Below are 22916 nucleotides of genomic sequence, written 5' to 3' on the forward strand. Positions count from 1 at the left end.
GAGACAGTTTATTAATAAAGCAACAGACAGGCAGCATGGAGCAACACCTACATTTTGTGTACTGGGTAGGTGGCTATGAGATGGAATGTGGCAGCAAGATCTGGTATCTGCACCTAGAGACAGGAAGCACTGAGATGGACAGAATATGAAAACATGTTGCTCCCATGAGATTCAAAAGAGTGGTAGAGGAAATGTGGCTACTACCAGAGATTGGAATGCAATTATGATCGGGACGAATAGGCCAACTGATGAACAAGGAGAATGTGCCTCAACTTAGACACATGGTAATGTGCCCTCTCTCAATCGAACAGTGCATTAGAGACCGAGACAGATACAGTCCCCCCCTAAACCACCCGCCACCCTCAGGTGATTGCATCCACTGGGGTAGCTAAAATGGGGAACGGAACACTGACAACACATTAATGGGTCTAACCTTGTTACTGTAACCTCTTTACCATGCTGAAATAGCCTTACATTTTAGGTGTAAAGTGCCATTCAGATAGAGGTCGCACAGATAGAAAAGTTTGAAATGTAACTGGATTACTACAGGACTGGGTTTCTGGTATGTACTTGCTTGGCACAAACTGGGAGAACGTGGGAGCATGCCCACATATGCGTAATTGTAAGGAAATTGGCATTTTTTGAGTGGTGTACCCCCAGATTTTTGCCCTATCTGTTTTTGCTTGCTGTGGAACACCATGCACATTACCCCTGCTGACCAATAGTAAAGTGACTGTGCATCCCCTTTCAACATAATTGAATTGACATATTTCTAATTGAAATACTTAACTTGCCTATGAGTTTCTAGTACGTGGTACAAAGTATACCAAAGGCCTCAAAGCTAAATGTTATGTTAATTATTTTTCTAAAGCGCTTGATTACTAAGAAGGTGTCTTGGGGCTGGCTGAATTGACAGACAGAGAGGACCTGAAGAGAGGGAGCCTATTCATAAGTAAACAACCATGTCTTCAAGACTTTCCTGAAAGCCAGAGGACTGGTCATGGCTTTGATGTATAGAGGAAGAGTATTCCATGCTTTTGTTGCTTCTAGCACATTGAGTCTGTCTCCCCAAGTTGTGTTTTTGAATTTGGGCACTACCACCGATTTGGCGGAGGCAGATCGTAAAGACCTGCCTGGAGTGTACTAAGTGATACTCCTCTGGAAAATTAGGACCTAGGTTGTGTAGGGGTTTATAGGCAATGCTGAGTGCTTTGAAATTGACCCTATGCCTGGAGCCAGCAACATTTCCTAATTAACTTTGAGAACAAATTATATCTCAGGACTTTTAGCAGCAGGTGAGCTGCCATGTTTTGCAAGGATTGCCGTTTGTTGAGTACATGCTGATGGGCTTTGAGATAGATGCCAAAAGAACAATTGATGGACAGAATGCAGAACAATGTCATACATTCACCTCAGTACAGAGATATGGGCCTAAATCCATTGTTTTTTTGTTCGCCATGCCATTCCAGTTTGGACCCAGCCGTATGCAAATCAGTCTTGACTATGCACCCAATAGGAGCAGTCCAGCACTAACTGCCAGGCCAGCACGAACTGCCAGGCAAGGTCCTCCCTGGACTGAAAACAAGCATCCTAGGACCAGTTTTGGGGTTTCACCCCTCATCAGCCAGGATAGCTTGACTCCAGTGGCATGGAAAGCATGGTACTCATGTTTGGGCATACCGTCCCACTCGGGGTGACAGATGCAGAAAGATCAATTGATGGACAGAATGCAGAAGAATGTCATACATTCACCCCAGTACAGAGATACGGGCCTAAGTCCATTGTTTTTTGCTCATCATGCTATTCCAGTTGGCACCAGCTATATGCATTCAGAAGTGACCCTGCACCCAATGGGAGCAGTCCGGAACAAACTGCCAGGTCAGGTCCTCCCCAGACTGGAAACAAGCATCCTAGGACCCGTTTCGGGGTTTCACCCCTCATCAGCCAAGATAGCTTGACTCCAATGGCATGGAGAACATGGGGCCCATGACTGGGCATACCCGTCCCACTTGGGTAGATAAATGCAAAAAGAACAATTGATGGACAGAATACAGAACAATGTCATATATTTATCCCAGTACAGAGATCTGGGCCTAAATCCATCTTTTTTTTGCGCATCATGCCATTCCAGTTTGGACCCAGCCATATGCAAATCAGTCTTGACCCTACACCCAATGGGAGAAGTCCAGCCCAAACTGCCAGGGCAGGTCCACCCTGGACTGGAAACAAGCAGTTCGGGCTGGACTGTTCCCTTGAGGCACAGGGTCAAGACTGATTTGCATATAGCTGGGTCTGAACTGAGGTGGCAAATTGAGCTAAAGAATGATGATGGTTTTAACCCAGATCTGTGACTGCTGGTGAGAGTCTGAAAAAATTAAGGCCTCCGTCCATCATCTCTTTGTGTTTGCTTTGTTCGCCCTAAGTTTGCAGGGTATGCCCTGACGTGGCTCCCTTGCTCACTTTGCCACTGGATTCAAGCTAGCCTGGTTGAGGAAGGGTGTTACTCAGAAACTGCTCACAGGATGCTTGTTTCTGGTTCAGGCTGGACTGTTCCCATGAGGCACAGGGCCAAGACTGATTTGCATATAGCTGGGTCTGAACTGAGGTGGTGAAGAGAGCAAAAGAATGATGATCGATTCAACCCAGATCCATGACTGGGGGTGAGTGTCTGAAAAGGTTCAGGCCTCCGTCCATCATCTCTTTGTGTGGGCTTTGAGATAGAGCCCATTACAGTGGTCAATCTTGGACAACACCAAGGATGTGACTACTGTTTTCTGAAGATTAGGTGGAATAAAAGGTAAAACCGTCTTTATCATCGTGAGAGTTTGGAAGGCGGCAGAAGTAACAGCATTTACCTTATCATTGATTAGCACTCCCAAATTCCTTGTTTTCCTAACTGGTGGGAGTAAGCCTAAACCTGGTGGCTACCACTCAGAGGACCAGAAGGATGACTGGGCACCAAAAAGCAAAAACTTCAGTCTTTCCCAAATTAAGTTTCTGGCAGTTTGTGGACATCCATAAACTGAAAGCCTGCATACCTTCACAGAATATCACAACCATACCAGTGTCATCCTGGCCAAAGAGACAGCGATGTGTGTGTCGTCTGCGTAGGATGTCAGGGAGTAACCCACATTTTTTTTAGCTCGGGCAAAAGAGTGACATAGGCATTAAAAAGCACCGGGCTATGTGAGGTAGAGTAGGAATGCAAAAATTAATCGAACAGACTGTCTCGGCCAAGGATAAAGGAATTAAGAAAATCCCAAACTGTTCCTGTCACCCCAATCCGACCCTGCCACTCCATCAGCAACCCATAATTTACAGTCTCAAAGGCAGGATGAGGGAGGCTGTAACCTCCGCTGCGGGGGAAAACCCTTACGTGTCATCCATCCCCTCCCCTGCTGTTGTATTGGTTCACACCTCTGTGACATGCTGTGGAATGTCACAGTGGAGAACGTTCTATCTTGAGCTCCCTGCGTGGAGCATTGACAGCGTGTGTTCAGGACGACAGCTCTGGCTGGGGTCCACTTCTTTACTTCTGGAAAATAAACGTCTCTCTTCATACTGCCAGGTTTCCTGTGTTTTTACTGAACGGAAAGAGCGCTTCATTCTACACTGGCGACAAGGATGGGATACTGGACTCAGAAAGCACGTGTGGAAGGGACCTCAACACGCTATTGAAGGATGCTGGATGGTGATACGTAACGGTACAGTAGGTACTACGAGAAACAGTTGCTGTCTACTTTTTGAGAAACATATGTACTCAGGAGTGCTGCGCTGGTTTGCGATCTTTTGAAAGAAAACGCCTCACAGTTAAGTGAACAGTGTTCTTACCTCTTTACTGGGGACTGTAATCCTTCAAACTCTCAAGGGCACTGGCATCGTCTGAATTCTGTCTCATGTTGGGAAGTTCTGGGTGTCGTTCTTTGGTCACTCCATCACGTGCGCTTCTCAACGGGCACTGTCAGCCTAGTGAATGGTACTTTAGCCCTTAGGAGGGAGTTAGGAGTCCAGGGTGTACTCCACCAGGTGCGCTGTCAGACGCCGCCCTAGTGGATGTTAAAGAGTGACATTGTTAGAGTACGGTAGAAGTGGCACTGTGAATCCTGTAGTGCTTCTGGGGTCTTACTTTTGGTGTTGGTTCTGCCAGAAAAAAACCAGAGCAAGTGCATCCGTTCGCCCAGGCTGTTGCATCGAAGTGTGGAGCCAGTGTGGATTAAGACCTTACACTACTCCCTGGCAGCAGTAAGTCACTCCAAGCCAGTCAGGCTGACTGGCACAGCTTGTGTCGGTGGTGTCGTGAAATTCGATAAGCGTTATTGATGCAATTTCATCCAGTCAGAAGTCTGCGCCCGCTGTGACAGGAAGATCTTTCCCGCTCGAAGACTGGTTTCTACGTTTTGGATCATTGTCGGTTGCACTGACTGGCACAGCTCTACAATAATATTTAAGTCAAGCGCAGCTTTTGTCCTGTTTGGTAGAATCAAAACTGTAGCTGATCGCGCTGACTGGCGCAGCAATTCCTCTCACCAGCTGTTCGTTGTCAGTTACCTCACTGACATTTTCTGCTCAGTGGGGAAAAGTAAGTTGCAGTGGTCTTCGATGGCTCACAAGAGTTTTGTGTGAAAGCAATCTTCGTGGAGTAACCCTGCTGCTCCAGGAGGGTAATCCAGGAGGAGAAAACCTTGCTTTTTGATTTACTAAAAAAATAACTGAACAATCTGACGAAGAGAATGAGAGAGGAGCTGTGACTCTCGCAGGAACCAATTATTGAGTACAGACGGCCACCTAGGGGTTTGAAATTAACATTCTTGCTCTTTCATTTCTTCTCATTTCTGGTCAACCGGAGATATTCTTGTTCGCATTCTAATTGCTTTGTTGCTTCTCTCAGCTCCCTCTACACACTTGATCAGTCTGAAGGGTTTTCGGTTAATTTCTGTGGTGAAAGAAACTTTGTGTATAAGACTGACCAACCCGGGGCAAACTTGATTTTACACTGTGTTCCTGGTAATATTTGTTGTACCTTATAGCCATCATGCAGAATGTCACACCACCACCATTCTTTCTAACCACTGACAATATTGCAGAAGCAATGCTAATTACAGAAAACATAACAAGGGTGACACCACCCATGTCTGTGATGAAATTGTGTTACAGGTGCAGTGTGAGTCAGTAAGCTATCCAAAGGACTTCATAGCAATAGAAGAGACAACAATTGAAGCAATGTTTGATTCATGTTCTAAACTGACTATAATATCTGCAGAAGATTTTGAGAATGTTTCTAAGGGTAAATTGACCTTGCAGAGAATGGATGTAAAACTGGAAGGCTATGGAGGGCAACCCATACAGATGAAGGGTTACTTGTGGGGCATTGAATGGCTACAAAGGCAGGCTGGCAGTTGCTAAGATTTATGTGTCCAAGGTGAGGGATAACATCATGGGTTGGCAAGCACAGAAAGATTTAGTAATCTACCTCAATCCCAACAAGAACCCCCAAATATTTGTGCAAGAGGTGGGGAAAACACTAGAAGGGATAGAAGAGGAGTTCAAGGATCTATTCACAAATAAATTAGGATGTCTCAAACACTATGCCCCCAGAAAAAAACTCAAAGACAATTACAAGGCTGTCTCAGCCAAGGTTAGGAATCTCCCCATTTCGATACAGGAAGCTGTGGGTGGAGGTGATCTAACCAGTAGATGCCACAGAGTTGTTGGCACCTATAGTTGTAGCCAGGAAGGGGGTTGGTGCAGTACGGTTATGCATTGATCTAGGAGCACTAAACAGAGATGTCATAGTTGATTAGTACCCTCACCGAACATTTCGCAGATGATGAGCAGATTAGCGGGTGCAAAGGTATTCACCACACTTGAGCTAACATCTGCCTACTACCAAGTCAGGCTCCACCCTGATTCACAATACCTCACAGCATTCATAACGCCCATGGGGGCCAACACATTTAAGCACATGCCGTTAAGACTAGTGTCCGCTGCTGCGATCTTTCAAAGGATCATGAGCAACCTCTTGTAGGGCATCTCCGGAGTCGTGTGCAGTCAAGACGATGTTTTGATCTTCAGAGAAGATGTCACACAACACAAACTCAGGCTAAGACAAGTCCTAAAGAGAGTCCAAGAACAAGGACTCACAGTGAAGAGAGAAAAGTGCAAAACTGGGTGTGCTGAGTTGTAGTTCCTGGGGCACAAGGTGACGATGGAAGGCATTCGCCCTAAGGCTGATCTTCAAAACACTATTATCAATCTTACACCACTAAAAAGCAAAGAGGAAATCAAATCCTTTATGGGAATAGTGAATTTGTGCAGAACTTTGCCAGATGCACTTATGTCATCCGTAACCGAATAAGAAAAGGGGTGACATTCGAGTGAGGCGTAGCGTGCCAGAAGGAGTTCAAAGACACCAAGAAGGCATTAGCTGAAGCCCCCAACCTCAAATCCTTCATGCCTGGTAGGAAGACTGTGCTGACCACCGACGCCAATTCCAAAGGTCTAGTAGCAGTCCTATCGCAAGTAGAAGAAGGAGGGGAAGAAACTATAGCTTTTGCATCACGCTCACTACGCAATGCCGATTCCAACTACTCGATGATCGAGAAGGAAGCCTTGGCGGCACATTGGGCCATAAACAAATTCAGAGATTTTGTTAGGGGAGTGAAGTTTAACCTGAGGACCGACTATAAGCCTCTAGTCGAAGTCTTCAGCAAAAAGGGGCTAGACGCCATATCAAGTAGGATCAGAAGATGGGTTGTGAGACACCAAGAGTACACGTTTGAGATGAGTGCATTCCTGGGGTGAGGAATGTTGCGGCCGACTTCCTCTCTCACCTGGTAAGTGAGAATTGTGATGATGCTGTCGACCTGGAGGATGATGACGAACTTGACGAAGAGATGTAGGTGGAGAACGTGTGCATCATCACCTATGGGGCCATTGATGAGGACCACTGGAAGGAAGCCTTAAGAGCTGATGTGCTCCTGCAGAGAGTTTGTGAGAAGACTAAGGGTGCTTGGATGGACCAAGACAAGCGTGAAGAGACTTTTAAACAATTTTGGATGGTTAGAGACTAACTATCCATCACTGACGATTTTCTTTTCAGGGGTACGAGGTTGGTCCCCCCAGAGATTTTGAGAGAGAGTTTGGTCAACTTGACCCATGAGGGGCACTTGGGAGTTACCAAAACCAAACAAAGGTTAAGACTGGACTACTGGTGGCCCAGCATGGATTTAGAAATCGAGAGGAAGATGAGAGACTGTGTGCCATGCTCCACCAGTGACACGGTTCTAAAACAACACACACCTTCAATGCACTGCAGGCCTCTTCCTGTAGGTCTGTGGGTGGATGTGGCTTTAAACATCGTGGGTTCTTTGACAGGGGAATATTGCACAACCTACATTTTGGGACTTATAGATCTCTACTCCGGGTGGCCTGAGTTGAAGTGTGTGTCTGAAATCACTACAAGGACTGTTATAGACTTCCTTGCCAAGCAGCTTTTTGACGGATAATGGGTTGCAACTATGTTCAAAAGAAATGAGAGCATTTCTAGAGTGCAATGGGATAGAACACAATCGGTGAGCACTTTATCACCCAGAGACTAAAGGGATGGTCGAACGATTCAACAAGACTGTCAAGGAGGGTATCCAACTAGCGAGGGCCAGTGGGTTGTGCTGGAAGGACGATGTTTTGAAACATATTGAAGCCTATAGACTGACCCCTGATCAAACCACTGGCATGACACCGTTCAAATTGCTTAAAGCTAGAAAACCAATTCACGGTTAGTATCAGGGTGGATGAAGTGGTACAAAGGGTGTACTGGTCACGCAAACAAGTCACAGTGGCAGGACAGAGAACATAGAGCCATGTCTGAAAGGAAAACTAGGTTTGATAGACTGGATGCTGTCAGATGACGTGGAGTTCCAGATCTAGTCAAAATTAAAGCACCTGAGGGATAAAAATTAGGTTTTCTCATATATGCAGGAGTATTGGACCTGTATATTGCGTTAGCATGGTGTATCTATATCCTCTTTGCTTTATACGCATAAAACATAACCCATATATGTTTCAGCATGTAGGAAAAGGCTTATTATTCAATTGTTTGTCCCATACTCTGGAGTAGGTCGGGAACTATACAGACGCCATCTTCTTTTTGTATCAGACACAAGCTGGGATCACGTGTTACCCACCAACAGTTGTCAGGTCTCAGTTCATTTGAGATTCTGAGAGCAGCTGAAAGTAAACTGTTTTCCCTCTTTCCTGGGACTCAAGGTCACATCTGGCTTTGGGTGTGATAAGCACATTCCTGGAGGCGCCTTACCCACACTCCTGGGTACCAATACGAAAGGGAGTCACCCCTCCTGACCTTCCCAGTAATAAATAGTAAAGCTTTGAACCAATCATGTGTGCCATATATGGTCCTTCCTTGGGACTCAAGGGCCAAGTGGTGATTTCCCATTTACGGTGACTTCATGAGTTGAACTGAAAGTATATATGTTTGGTTTTGACTATAAGCCAGCAGTCTTCTCTGCGCACCTGATGGGTGAGGGACGGAGAGGCTCTGCTATAGAGTATTTTTTCTTAATAAATGATTGACCCTTCTTCACTGCCAAATGACTGGTTATTTGGTAATGGTATTGGGCTATGTGGTAGGTATAGCCCTTTATGTTATTTTTACTGCACATCACACGCACTGGCAGAGCAAATTGGTCCTAGTTTTCCGAGCCCACCAAAATTGTAAAGTTGTTCAAGAATGCAGTTAAGACCCAAGAAGGGAAGATTTGGAATCTGGGGAGGGCAGTGAAATACACTGCTCCGACTGTGGACACCAAGAACACCTCAGGGATTGAGAGCAGAACCTTGAATAGGGACAGGATGCCAGACCCGGGGTGTTCTAGACTGGGTAACCCCTTTCCCAGGGCAAGTTGCAGGAAGGTTTGCCGCCTAAAGTATTTGGAACACTATGTTGACAAATAGATACAGTTACTTTGTTGTTTACCTGTTAACACTATGTTCCTTTAATGTGTAAATGAGGGGGATGTGTGGTATCCTCCACTGCGGGGGAAACCCTTTTGTGTCATCCACCCCCTCCCCTGCTGTTGTATTGGTTCACACCTCTGCGACATGCTGCGGAATGTCACATTGGTGAGCGTTCTATCTTGAGCTCCCTGCGTGGAGCGTTGACAGCGTGTGTTCAGGACGACAGCTGTGGCTGAGGTCCTCTTCTGTACTTCTGGGAAATAAACGTCTCTCTTCCACCCCGGTCGAGAGACAGCCTTTGATTTATGCTATGTCCGTGCTTTGACCATCATAGAAGCCATGGTGAACACTATGGGAGAAGTGGTGTCTAGAAAATTATTTACTTGGATATGCTCAACTATTTGCTTACTTATTACTTTTCAATAAACTTTGCTGGCAAGGGTCAACACGAAGTGGGGCGATAGCTATTTGGATCCTGTGGATTGAGAGACGGTTTCTTAATCAGAGGTAATACTGAGACCTTCTTCCAAACTAAGAGAAGCAAGCCAGATCTGCACATTAAAGGAGAAATGTCTGTCAGCTTCAGTCCAATAGCCTTTGCTATTAGAATGGTATCCCTGGACGGACATGGGTCACATAGAGACCCCAATTTAGTTGATGTAATCAATCGAATGGCCTCCTATTTAAATGGTGAGTTAAACCCACTAAGAGTATTGTCCACATGCAAAGGGTTAGGTGTGGGAAAATCTTGGGGAGGCATGGACAGAAGGGTGGAGAACTTGTTATAAAAATCTTCGACTTTATGAAGGAAAGTATCCACCAAGGTATTACAAAAGGACTGGCTAAAGCCTTTGAGTATGAAGAAGTATCAATTGTCAGTTTTTTTGAGTGTGGAAAACAATTTAGATTTTCAGCTGCTTCAATTTTGTTAGTAAAAAAGGCAGTTTTTCCTTTAAGGCATTTAATATATTTAGCCTTTTCTTATTCACAGTAGCCTGCTCTCCATATTTTCTCCTGTCTCCTGAACATTGCTTCAGGGCCCGAAGATTCTATTGTCGTGTAGTGCCTATTTCCCTGATAGGTTCTGCGGATTGGAATAACATACACGATAGGCTTGGCATAGGACTGAGGTCAGTATGCCCCTATCATGTATTTTAAACTTAATTACTGTGTACCAGCTAGCTAAGAGCCCACTAGAAACTTCTTGAAGACAAGAAGGGAATAGCTTCTGGCAACCACATAACATAAAACCCTGATCCCTCAGGATCATGGAAACAATATACTACTTTTCATTCAGTCACTCATCTCAGAGAAGTACATAGAAGAAACAGTCTGTGTGTTTACAATAAAATGTATTTCACAGTTGTTATTCTAGCACTGGTTATATGTGCTGCGACAACTGTTAGACAGTAGAAGAGAAATATGGCCAGCAGTGCAGTTAAATAAAAAGGCATTGTATAGTTCTACCTTTTGCAATAGTAATGAACACATACATGAAATACAGAATGCATAAAGATAAGGCCTATACCCCTATGATGCCTAACTAGATGTACCTAAGTGTACTTAGCATGTGTGTAGGTCTTACAGAGCCAAGAATCCCCCTAGGATTTAGTTTAACCCCATTACCTTGGTGGGACTTCATCCTGATCTCGAGCTGGACACCCCAGGATGGGTGGATGGACCTCTGCCAGCCTAAGCTGTGGCATGACGCAGGTTGCAGTGTCTCAGGTCAGAGTGTCGGCATGGAAGTCTCGGTCTCCTCTGGTTTACTTGGGCAAAGGGAGGTATATTTTTACCTGATAGGTGCCTTGGAATGTTAGTATTGACGTAAAGTCTGTCAGAGGGAGACGTCAGAAATGAACCCTTAGGGAATAGTGGTTCATGCATATTTAATGAGTTCTTGGAGAAATCAATAATCCTGTGCTAGGGAAAATCCCAAGAGCTTAAGGGTCTGTTTCTAAGAATTTGTTGTGACGAAGGTTAGTCACTGTTGGACATGGAGATGACGTATTTAGGATGGACCGTCTTCTGCGCCCAGAGCACACGCCAGATAAGGGACAGTCTCTGTTGCTCGTTATTGTGAAGGGAGGGCTAATGTAGATGAAAGGACCTTAAGTGGGTGAAAAGGCCTGCCTGTCTTCGTGGCACGAAGGATTTGTGCCTCTGAAACGGCGCACCTATGTTAGGGCCTCAATCCTGCACCAAACACTATGAGAACCAAGGAGCATTAATGTTACTACTATTTATCTTGGACCTTGTAATAGGAAAAGGCAAGCAACTGTGTCTATCTAGTGCGTATACTGAGAGACCACTGTGTCAGTGTCATCCAAAAAAACAAGAAGAGAGTTTTCCAGTAGTTCGACGATTACGTCCAATTTAATTTTCTGCCATGCACATGAAGATGTGCAGATTGGATGAGCAATGGGTCCATGAACTGATTGTCTATGCTTTATCTCAAAGAAAACTGCACCATGGTTGGTCCAGAGTAAGGGAAGAATATGTATGTTCCCAAGAGATGAGTTATTAGAAAAAATGCCTTTCAATGTATGACCTGCTCAGTGCATGGGGCCTTCCACCAATTGAGATAGACCAAGGGATTACACAGTTGGAAGTAAAGCTGCTGTATTGGTGTCATCAAGATGAACATTAAAATGGATAATGACTATATAGTTGCTAAACAGAATGTTGGCCTCCAGCAGACTGCTAATCTCCTGGGCAAAAATTGATAATTTCTGCACAAAAATAGACTCCTTTGCAGAGAGGGGATAGCAGGATGCTGCAACAGGCCGCTAAATCAGATCTGTATATTACCACAATGCTGCCCCCTGCTTGCCGGGTCTATCCTGTCTAAACACTGTCAGAACCCTCAGGGATTGCTGCTAAAATCTTAGTGCTGGAAGATGAATTGGCCCATGTTTCAGTGATGAAAACAAGGGAGGGGTTTAAGTGTCTAGAGAAAGTGTGAATTCACTTCAGTGTTTCACCAAAGACCCAGCGTGGATGAGAACACAAGACAGATGGTTAATAAACTCATGGCTCAGTTTATTGGCCAACGGAGTTCTTAAAAACAGTTACTCTGACTCAAATGAGCCCAAATGAGCACCACATTCATGACATATAGAATTTGACTTTGTGGGAAAAGAAAAATTTCAAGCTGGGAACAACCCATGGACTCACCTGATGGATTAAATGCAAGTAACATGTTGCGCATGTAAGTTAATCTGAAGCACCTTTTTTCCCAAAACTGGCAGTGAGGCTGGTGCTGAGTGTGATCCGGGCACAGAGTTACACAGATGGACATGCCTTAGGTGTGCCTTCAGTACGTTAGGTGCTCGCCCGCTAGGCGGACGCACCATGCGCATCCCTGTAAGTAGCCCTCCATAGAACAGGGAGCATGGCAAAATGTGTGGCTTGTGCGCACTGCAGCGTGGCAAAGACAAATGAGAAAAACTAGTAGGCAAATTAAAATATCAAACCAGAGTCCAGAAGCACCAGACTCCTGTCACACTCTACCGTGTGAACAGGAAGACTACTGGTAAAATAAAGATCAAAACTAAAATAATTGTGATAAAAACACATAACATTTAATTGAAAGGGATTAGACCCTTACAGTATGTCACCTACACCTAGGCTGGGAGCCAGATACCTCCCAAAATATGGCAGCCAAAGCCACCTAGAAGGAAAGATTTAGAGGTAGATTCCTCTGTAGCAAACAGTTGCACGGACACGCTATACGCCCCTCGAAGTAGCCCACCATAGAACAGGGGGCGTGGCAAATGATATCAAACTAGGGTCCAGCAACATCTGACTGCTGTCACAGGCTACCCTGTGAACAGGAACACTACTGGTGAAAGAAAGGTAAAAGCTAAAATAATCGTGATAAAAGTTAACAAATAAAAGAAAATTAAAAAGGGATTAGACACTTCCAGTATGCTACCCACACTTTGTCTGGGATCGAGCACCTCCCAAAATATGGCAGCCAAAGCCATCTAGAAGGAAAGAAACGGTGGTAGGTTCCTCTGTAGCAATGTTACTAGCGGACTGCAGCACCTATTCTGCCATCCATTACAGTGGCACTGCAAACGTTGTTTCAGGCTAAGATCAGACTGGCTGTATCGTACACGGGTGTTTCCCAGGAAGGCTGCATATTCAGCTAAGCACCCACTTTCGTTTACAGCCTCCATGGGCCAGCAAGGCTTCCCAGGTGCACTCAACTGCTTTAAAAAAAGAAGATACAAAATCAACACCATGGGGCATATTAACAAGGAGTAGCGATATTTATCGCTAAATAGGCTAAGCGACATTTTTGTAGCGCCAAGCATCGCCGGATTTTATCGCAGAGATAACGTGCTATTAGCACCGTTTATCTCCAATGCGATAAAGTATCCGGCGATAGCGGCTTAATGCGTGAATATAGCTGGAAATCCAGCGATATTCTCGCATTAACGCCAATAGGGTCTTAACCTGAATATCCAACTCCCATTGGTAATACAGGTTAAGAAGTGGTCTGAGCAGGCGTTAGTGTGCAGCCATATTCACGCTTAGCGCACATTTTTTTATCGCTCGCCTACCTTGCTAATAGGCGGTAGCGACGTTAGTGACTGCTTTCAGTCGCTAACAGTTTGGGTACGCCCACTTTGCATGTCATTAGCGATAAATATCGCTGACATACAAAGCGGGCCCCAAATTGCTCGCTAAAAAGCTGTCGCTCACTGATGTTAGCAACAGCTTGCTAATAGGGCGATGAAATTATCGCCGCTTTGTGGCCACAAACAGCCACAAATGTGGCAATAATTTCATTTCGCCTGCCTTGCTAATATGCCCCTATGTGACTACCCGTTGCTCACAAGGCTGTCAATGTACAGTAGCACGTGAAAGCGCTAAAAATGATGACCCAGATATAATTATGTTGTCCTGCCCCTACCCTTGCTTCCCTCCCTTCCCTCATCACATATGGCCTCTGCTCAGACCTGATGGTGGTGCTCGGCTCAGAGTCAGTGCACTGCTGCAGACACCCACTACCAGCCACTGGAATAAGCCACCAAGAAAGTTAGGCAGCTACCACAGGTAAGTTAAAAAAAAGCAGGGGGTGATTTGCTGTTCCTTGGTGCTCTCCTGGAAGTGCACACTAAGGGCCATATTATCAAGAAGGGGCGATACATTATCACTTCTTTTATCGGCAGGAAACTGCAGCTAAAGTGGCGATAATGGGCTTGATAATATGCCCTTGTGAATTCCTAAAGAAGCCCAGGCTCTGGTGTTTCTATGGGAATTCACAAGGGCATATTATCAAGCACATTATCGCCGCTTTAGTAGCCGTTTCCTGCCAATAAAAGCGGCGATAATGTATCGCCCTTTCTTGATAATATGGTCCTAAATTCAATATATAAACATAGGTAATGCAGTGCACTTGTAAGGGGGATGCCCACCCAACATCCACTACCAGAACCTAGGTTCCAAGGAAACAAATTCAGCCTTATAGCACACACTATAATAAACAAGAAGTCCAGTATTCCAGCGTTGTACTTGATCTATAGCGTCCATGAGTTGCTTCATTTAGGGATCAGCTTTAATCTGAGTTTGCCAATACAACTCAGCCAACACATGTGTTGTTGCATTCACAACTTCATCAGGGCTACAAGTACCAACATTAATAATACATTTACTTATCAAATTCTCATAGGCATATACAATACATGTTATCACCCTGTGACTTCTAAGATGACAACCTGACTCTACATGTATGCAGTGAGAAATGTCAAATTCTGAGGCTCCCTCAACACACCTGTGCACTGCAGCTGGGCTTGTTCTTTTTGGCAGTTGTCACCCTGTAGGGGCCAGGCTCTTTCTCTCTCTCTCTCTCTCTCTCTCTCTCTCTCTCTCTCTCTCTCTCTCTCAGAAAGCAAGCATCTCCATTGTGACTACTCTTAGCAATATTGCAGGCATATGGAAAATGCATAGGAAAAGTTGGAGCCTCAGTTTTATAGTATTTTACAGAAAGGTGATGTGGATCTTTCCCAAAAGTGTTGAACAGGTTTGGACAGCTCCTCCTCTTTGCATGGTCCTCCTCTGTACAGAAGATACCATCTTTGTTTCTGCAGTGGCTATTATCAGCAAGTAATGATGAACCAACTATAGCATCCACAACAGCAGACCAATCAAGTTTGAAGCACTGCACTTGGCTGCCAACAGCAATTTATTTGGAGCAGCTCTTGGTGCTAGGAAAAAGAACACGGCCTGAAGGAAAAATACCCTTATTGCCTGAAGAGAATCTATTGACTCACCTTTGCCTCCTAACTATAAGCCTTGATGGCATTGCTCCGAGATAGATAATTATGCAGTCCTTCCATCAAATGTTGAATGCTGCATTCTAAAGGAGCTCTGCTTTCATTCTTCTACACTTCAGTGTTTGGGCATGTTCCCTCCATCGGGAAATCCATGTATGGAGAGAGTAAGTCACAAACTCTATATTGTGCTTTGCTGTACTACTGGTCATCCAAAACGGATACCATGGTCTGGTCAAACAAACTCACATTAAACATGGAGCCCTGCTAACAGTATCACATATATACAGTACACATGCATGTTTACTCTGGATGTTAGGACAGATCTGGACACTACACAAAAGAGGAAATGTACATGGAGTGGGGCTGGTAGGCACCACACTCTTCCTAAACAGTAAAAATGGTTTGTTTCTGAATATCAATTCAAAAACATATGGTATAGTGCCATTACTGTTTAATGTGCATGTCCCAGAACACAGACATTAATTTCATGTCCGCTTGAAGGTATGCTTGCCGTGCCCATCCAGACAACAGTGGAAAGCTAAGGATCTGCCATCCTACAGGATCATCTAAACCACAGTGTGCACATGATTGCCATTCATGGTAAACCAAAATAAATATTTCAGAATACCAGATATCATTCAGCTTGGTTTCTCAGGGCAGGGGTTAAATGTCTGAGCTACCATTCAGGACAGACTCCTGGACCAACACACAGCAATGGTCAAGTCTCCCAGGAGGAACACTTACCAAAAAGGAATTGGTCCTGTCATCCTTAGTTACTTACATTCAGTAATGCTTTTTTCTGGTTAAGACTTCATCTAACTGCTGATTCCTCACCTTCTGAATTCCCCCAGGCATCAGACCAGTTAAAAAGAATTTTAACAGCATTTCCTTTGCACGTTGGTGGGTGATGTTGTGCGACTCCATGTTGGATTTGTCCCACCTCTGATGTGGCTTCTGGGCCACTATATTTGTGTCACCAACGTGCGTTGATGTCGGTTTTTTTCTACTCTCTGTCTATGTTATCAGATGCAGAGCCCATAGAATTCAATTAAACCAGGGTGCAGTTTTCTAGATTGCAATCTTATTGATGGACTGTATAACTCAGTTCAATAGACAAGGAGAAGGGTGGGTTTGTGAGGAAGCTGCAGTTAGATAGAGTCTCTACCAAATAAAGTGTTATGGAAGGTAAGCAACTTGTTCTTCTAATAGATATTTCCAAATGTAAATTCCTCACCTTGTGATTAGATACTAAAGCAGTGCTTCTCCATCTTCTGGTGGAACTGTGGAATGACTAAGACTAGGAAAATCCACAGGACAGATTGGGGGGGGGGGTGCTGTCTTCAGTGCTTCACAAAAGTGTGGAGGGATACCAATAAAGCAGCCTAGCATGTCCAGAACTGGCACAGCATGTCCAACGCAGTGGGTGCAGCCTTTGTTCCAGTGGAATTAGTGTGCAAGCTTTCTGGGGGCAATATTTGGCCAACCCATAGCAGATCTTGATACATAACACAAGCCTTCGGAGATGGTTCTCTTTTGTATCACTTTGACATGTTTTTCTGCAAAGAAACTGATAAAAAGTTGATTGTTCCATCGGTAGTCTCTGGTCCGATCTATATAGAAACTTGTCCTCCAATCTGGCTGCCCGTTTTGTAGGACCTTCTGTCCCAACATCAGGGCTGGGTCTTGCACAGCCTACACCTTTATGTGTGTGGAGACTGAATGACGACAGTTCAAGGCTTACAATCTTCCTCCTGAAGTGATTGATGTAATTTTGGCAACCAGACGCCCATCTATCAAATCTATTTAAGATTACATCTATCACTTCAGGGGGAAGATTGCAAGTGAAGTAGCTGGGTTCCATGTCCTTGATCTGCTCTGGAACTTCAAGTCAATGGTACTTTTTGTCAGCATGAAAGCATGGAAGGGAGAGAAATTGTTAGCCAATCAAACATTTCAGTTCCAATTTACTATGGCTCCTAAGAATCACAGACTCCCCATTAAGTTTAGTTAGTTTATTACACAGCCAAAAACAGCTGGGCGTACAGACTCCTCAAAGTGAGGGTGTAGAAATACATAGGAACTAATACAAAGCCAAATCTATGGCTGAAGTTAAGGCGGTGCAGCATGCACTGGATGATCAGTTTGAGAATCAGGATACAGAAAATAACAGAGCAGACATTGAGATTCCCTTTCATTGGAGGTTTGTGGGTGTAAAGCAATAATCTTTCCCTGCACTACCACTAGCGTGACATCCCTGCATAGTGTTTCCCAAGGCAAGATTAATTAAGGTGTCAGCATGTGAAGCCTTCTTTAAGAAGCCTCTTCTTATCAGACTGGTCAGGTAGCAGAAATCTACAAAGCTTGATCTAAGTTAATCTCGCTCGCGAGGCAAGGCAGAAGTCCCCAGGACACTTTCCCCAGCTTTGATACATCGATACCACAGGTAGTGTCCTATGTTGCATTGCAGCATCACCCCAGCCAGTAAAAGCCACCTCCTCTTAGGTGATTTACCATTAGGCAGCAATGCTCCCAGGCCACAGCGAGGTGACCCTGATTCCCAGTCTTGCTACGATGAGAAAGCACAACAGTTCTCCATCATCAGTAGCAACACTCAGTGTATCCTCTTCTCCCTAAGCCTAACGCCTAAAACAAAGACATTATTCTAGCTATCAAGGATGCATTCTCCACCTGCAACATAATCATGCACATGAAATGCAACTATGATCTCTAATGCCAGACCTGCCAGGGAAAATGCAATTCAGGCCTATAGAAATCGGCCAACATAGGAAATAGCACACAGACCTTATGAAACTACATATAAACAAACTGTTTTACTGAGCACTTCTAAATTAAGAAGTTACATGAACAAATCAAATACGTTAATAATTGTCAGCAGCATACACAATTTCTATGTTAGTGTTTCCCAACTAAACATGTATGAATTCAATGTTCATTTCTTGACGTTTATGTGTAAAATATCCCTAATACACCAGAATTCAAATTATTACAGCTCAGGTTCTACTGTCCCATGTTAATACAGCAAAGGAATATATGCGGGTGTGGACTATTCGTGATTATGATGCACCCTTGCAAATGAAATGTGCAATTTGCGCTACATCAAAAGTCATCAATTGTCATCATTCAATCTCCACACACATGAAGGTGTAGGCTGTGCAATACCCATTCCTGCTGTTGGGACAGGAGGTCCTCCCAAAGGGGCAGCCAGATTGGAGGACAAGTGGTCATGGTTTGAGGTTCTGGGTACCACACAATATTCACCTATTTCAGGGCCACTAGGATGCCTCAGACCCAGTCTTTCTTGTTCTTTTGCATTATTCTGGGTAGGACAAGTAGGGGCAGAAAGGGGTGCAGGAGTCCTGACCCCCAGTTCAGGCGGAAAGTGTCACTGAGGGAGAACTGCCTGGGGAATGCAAATGCATAAATGTCTTGCATTGCACATTTTATGTGGTGGTAAATAAATAAAGACTGGGTTCTCCCCATAACTGGAAGATGCCCTCTGCCACTTCCAATTGCAACTGCAGTTTGTGATACTCTAGGTGATGTCAGCTGAGTTACTCCACCCAGTCAATTAAAGGCCCTCCCAGGTGCTAGGTGATCAAGGCTATGTCCTAAATATTCAACCACTTTCTGGGACATAAAGCCTCCTGGCACAGTCCCATGACCCCACACCGGTCTGTTTGTTGCAATACCACATGGTTGTTGTGCTGTCCATGGGAAACTGTGTCCAGTTCCCCTGATGGAGAAGAGGAATGCTTTCAGTGTCATGTAAATTACTTGCAACTCTAGCAAGTTGATGTGGAGGTGAGCCTCCCCTGGAGTCCAGAGACCTCTGATCTCCACCTCTCCCACACGAGTGTAGAATTGCAAGTCCATTTTCATTAAGTGATTTGTAGACATGGCTCAAAGGTTTGAATTTGGGTCTTTTACACATTGAAAGCCAATAGAGAATTTTGAGGGATGCTGAAGCCGAGCTAAACCTATCTTTATTGCAGATGAGTTTGCCTGCCGCCTTTTGTATCAACTGAAGTCTTGTACACAGGTGGTTTGCCATGCCCACATAGAGGGCATTTCATAACCCAATCGACTCGTGATTATTGCTTGGACTAGACTCTGCGCCAGTCAACGGGGATCCATCGGAAAAGTTTTTGTAGGAGCCTGAATAGGCCAAAGCATTTGCCACATGTGGCGTTGATATGCCCCTGCATTAAAAGGGAGTCCTTGTTAGGAGTCCAAGTTTTTGGCCACTTTCTTTTTGTTATGGGGATGAGCCCAGTACAGATGGCCACCAGATGGAGTCCCAGATCTGGTGCGCAGAGTAAGATCACCATTTTCTTGGCGTTCAACTTAAGGAAGTGTTGTCATCCAATTTGTTACCTTTGATAGACAGCTATTGAGGTCTGCCCTAGTCTTGTGATGTCTCTTACTGATGGAAATAACCAACTGGGTGTCGTCAGCCTATGAGCAAATCTCCAAACACAAGTTTCTGATAATGTTTTCCAAGGAGGAGACATAAACGTTAAAAAGTGCTGGGCTTAGTGAAGAGCCCTGAGGGACACCACATTTAGATAAATGGAGTGGGCGATCTAAAGGTAGTTAGTGGAACAGACTGAGTTATTTTGCTTAAAAAAGATGCAAACCATTGCAGGGCATTTGAGTTTAGCCCTGTCTCATAAAGTTTCTTTATCAGTAGCCTGTGAAAGACTGTGTCACACACTGAAGAGAGGTCAAGTAAATCAGGACCACAGACTAGCCCTGACATGGCAGGTAATGTAGGTCCATCTGGAGAGGTCAAGGATGAGTCTCGCTACTGAGTTTTGTATTGTCTGAAGTCTCTCAGGGTGTGTGCGGTAATTCCTAATTAGAGTGTGCTTCTGTAGTCCAGCATTCTGGAGTTGAGGGCCTGCGTGACAGTCCTTCTGATGCTGACTTTGAGCCACCTTTAGATCTTGCGGAGCATGCTTAGGGTGTGGAAGCAGGAGGGTGAGAACTGCGTTTACCTGTATCTTCATGGATTGCTGTCCAAGATCATGCTGAGATTGTGGGCATGGTCAGGGCAGGGGTTGAGCCGAGTTATATAAGTAACCACATGCCGTTCAAAGGTGAGGTGTTGTTTCCAAAGATGGGAACTTCTGTTTGTCCTGTTGAGCTTCAGACAGTTGTCCTTCATCCAGTCGGCGACGTTCATCATACATGTGTGGAAATTGGCTCTGGTAGTGGGGAGGTCTTCTGACAGTAAAAGGATGAGTTTGGTGTTGTTGGCGTAGGAGATGATGTTGAGTGCATTCCATCTTATGGTGTTGGCCAGGGGCGTCATGTATGTGTTAGAGAGGGTGGGGCAGAGGTTCCATCCTTGGGGGGGTGCCACAAATGATCTTCTTGGGTTCCGAGGTGAACAGTGGGAGACAGATTCTCTGAACTCTTTTGGATTCTGATGTTGTAGAGTCTGTTGATCGAGATGTGATAGGACATGGTGTTGAAGTCGATTGACAGGTCCAGGAGGATGAGAGCTACCATTTTGCTGAGGTCCAGGAGGGCCTTGCTGTTGTCGGTATCTGTGATTAGGGCTGTCTTGGTGCTGTGGTTGTTAAGGAATCTGGATTGAGAGGTGTTCAGGAGGTTGCTGTGTTCGGTGAGTAGCTGGTTGATTGCCTTCTAAAGAACCTATTGCTTGAAAGGGGAGCAGGGAGATGGACCAGTAGTTCCTTGGTTCTGCTGGAGGGTGGATGGTTTCTTCAGGAGGGGCCTCACTTCAGGGTGTTTCCAGTCCTCAGGGAAGGAGGTTGAGGTGATGGGAGATGCTCAGGACTTTTTAAAGTTTGTAGCCAATCATCTTGCTCCTGAGGTTTAAGTTGTGTAGGGGACAAAGGTCCGTGGGTGCTCCAAAGTGCATGGATTTAATGATGGAGAATGTAGTTTCAGTTGTAAGGGTGTCCCAATGGGTGAACAGGTGTTCAGGGTTTGTTTTCATGGGTGTGAGCAGGCTGATGCTGGCAACGGTGGGGGCTTGTTGTTTAAAATGTTCATACATGAGTGCGATCTTTTCATAGAAGTCCACCAGGGTGTTGCATATTTCTTGGGAGGGGGTGATGTCATTCTCGGCATCTGCTGGGTTGGAGAACTCCTTCATGATGGGAAAGAGCTTCTTACTTCAGTTTGTACTGGCTTCTATGTGGTCCGCTATGGCATTTGTCCCTGTTTCTTTCATGAGACGTTGGTACTGTTCGAGTGCTGTATTGAAGGTGGTATGGTCTGATATTATCCAAGACAGCAAACACTGTGGATTCAGTGCTGTTCTTGGCTCTAGAGCCAGCTTAGTGATTCCTCCAGTAGGTTATTGTTTTCAAGGAAAGAAATTAATTGGCTACTGACGAGTCTTTCCAAGACTTTGGCCATGTAGGGGAAAAAGAAAATAGGGTGGTAACTGGATAGGACAGATACGTCTATCCCTGTTTTCTTGGCCAAAAGAAGTAATAAGGCTTGTTTCCAGATGTTAGGATAGTCCACATTAGCTAAGGAGAGTTTAAAAGTATGTTATAGATACAGAATAAGTATGGGAGCTAAAGTATCAAGAACACAGTCTGCACTACCTGTTTGAAAGAACGCAATTAAGTCATTCAATATACCACTTCAGCTAAACCATGTGCTCAAACTGAGCAAAATGAGGCAGTTATTTAAACAAACATATTATCCAAGACAGCAAACAGTGTGGATTCAGTGCTGTTCTTAGCTCTAGAGCCAGCTTAGTGATTCATCCAGTAGGTTATTGTTTTCAAGGAAAGAAATTAATTGGCTACTGACGAGTCTTTCCAAGACTTTGGCCATGTAAAGGAGAAAGAAAATAGGATGGTAATGTAGTGTAGTTCCTATTTTCACAATAGGCCCTGCGCATTGGAATAACATAAGCAGTAGTATCGACGTAGAAGTGCGGATCTTCCAGGCCTCCACTGACTATGTTAAACTTAATTGGGTTTGTTGCCAACTAGCTCAGAGGTCACTGGAAACTTCCTTGACTGAAATAGGAAGTGATCAGCTTCCCTGGCACAGCCAAGAAGGTATTCAGTTTTCCAACAACCGTGCAACATGACAACTTTGCTCCTCAGATCAAGAGTCAATCTCTAGGGTCGTGTGAAACAATAGACAGTTATTTTACTCAGTCAGGTTGGTGCAGATTACTTTCACAACATGTAGAGAATAGAGAGACGGGCGTTTGTCAATAAAGGGTAACATTTATTGAACAGTCTTTCTTCTCATACAAGAGAAATGAATTGCCACAATTGCAAGACTTGTTATTATAAAAAGTACGTACAGTAAGATAAGTATTGCGAAATAATACTGTAAAAGCATTGATATAGTTTCTTAGCCATACAATGGTTTAAAATGAATAAAACATATAAACATTCATATATACATTCGGCTAAAATACTCAACTGGTGCTTCTAACTACGCCTACCCCAGTGTACCTGACCTAAGCCTAATACTTGGGAGAGGAGTAAGTAAGTAGCTTTAGTTTAAGTTGGTTTTGCCAAGGTTTGCTTCAAGAATTCTCTCTAAGGGTTTAGTCAACACCATACCTCTGGAATAGAATGATGGAGGTCTGGTATCTTCTTCAGGGACTCGATATCCCAGTCACCTGCA

This window comes from Lissotriton vulgaris, chromosome 8 (genome assembly GCF_964263255.1).
Source record: "Lissotriton vulgaris chromosome 8, aLisVul1.2, whole genome shotgun sequence".
NCBI lineage: Eukaryota > Metazoa > Chordata > Amphibia > Caudata > Salamandridae > Lissotriton > Lissotriton vulgaris.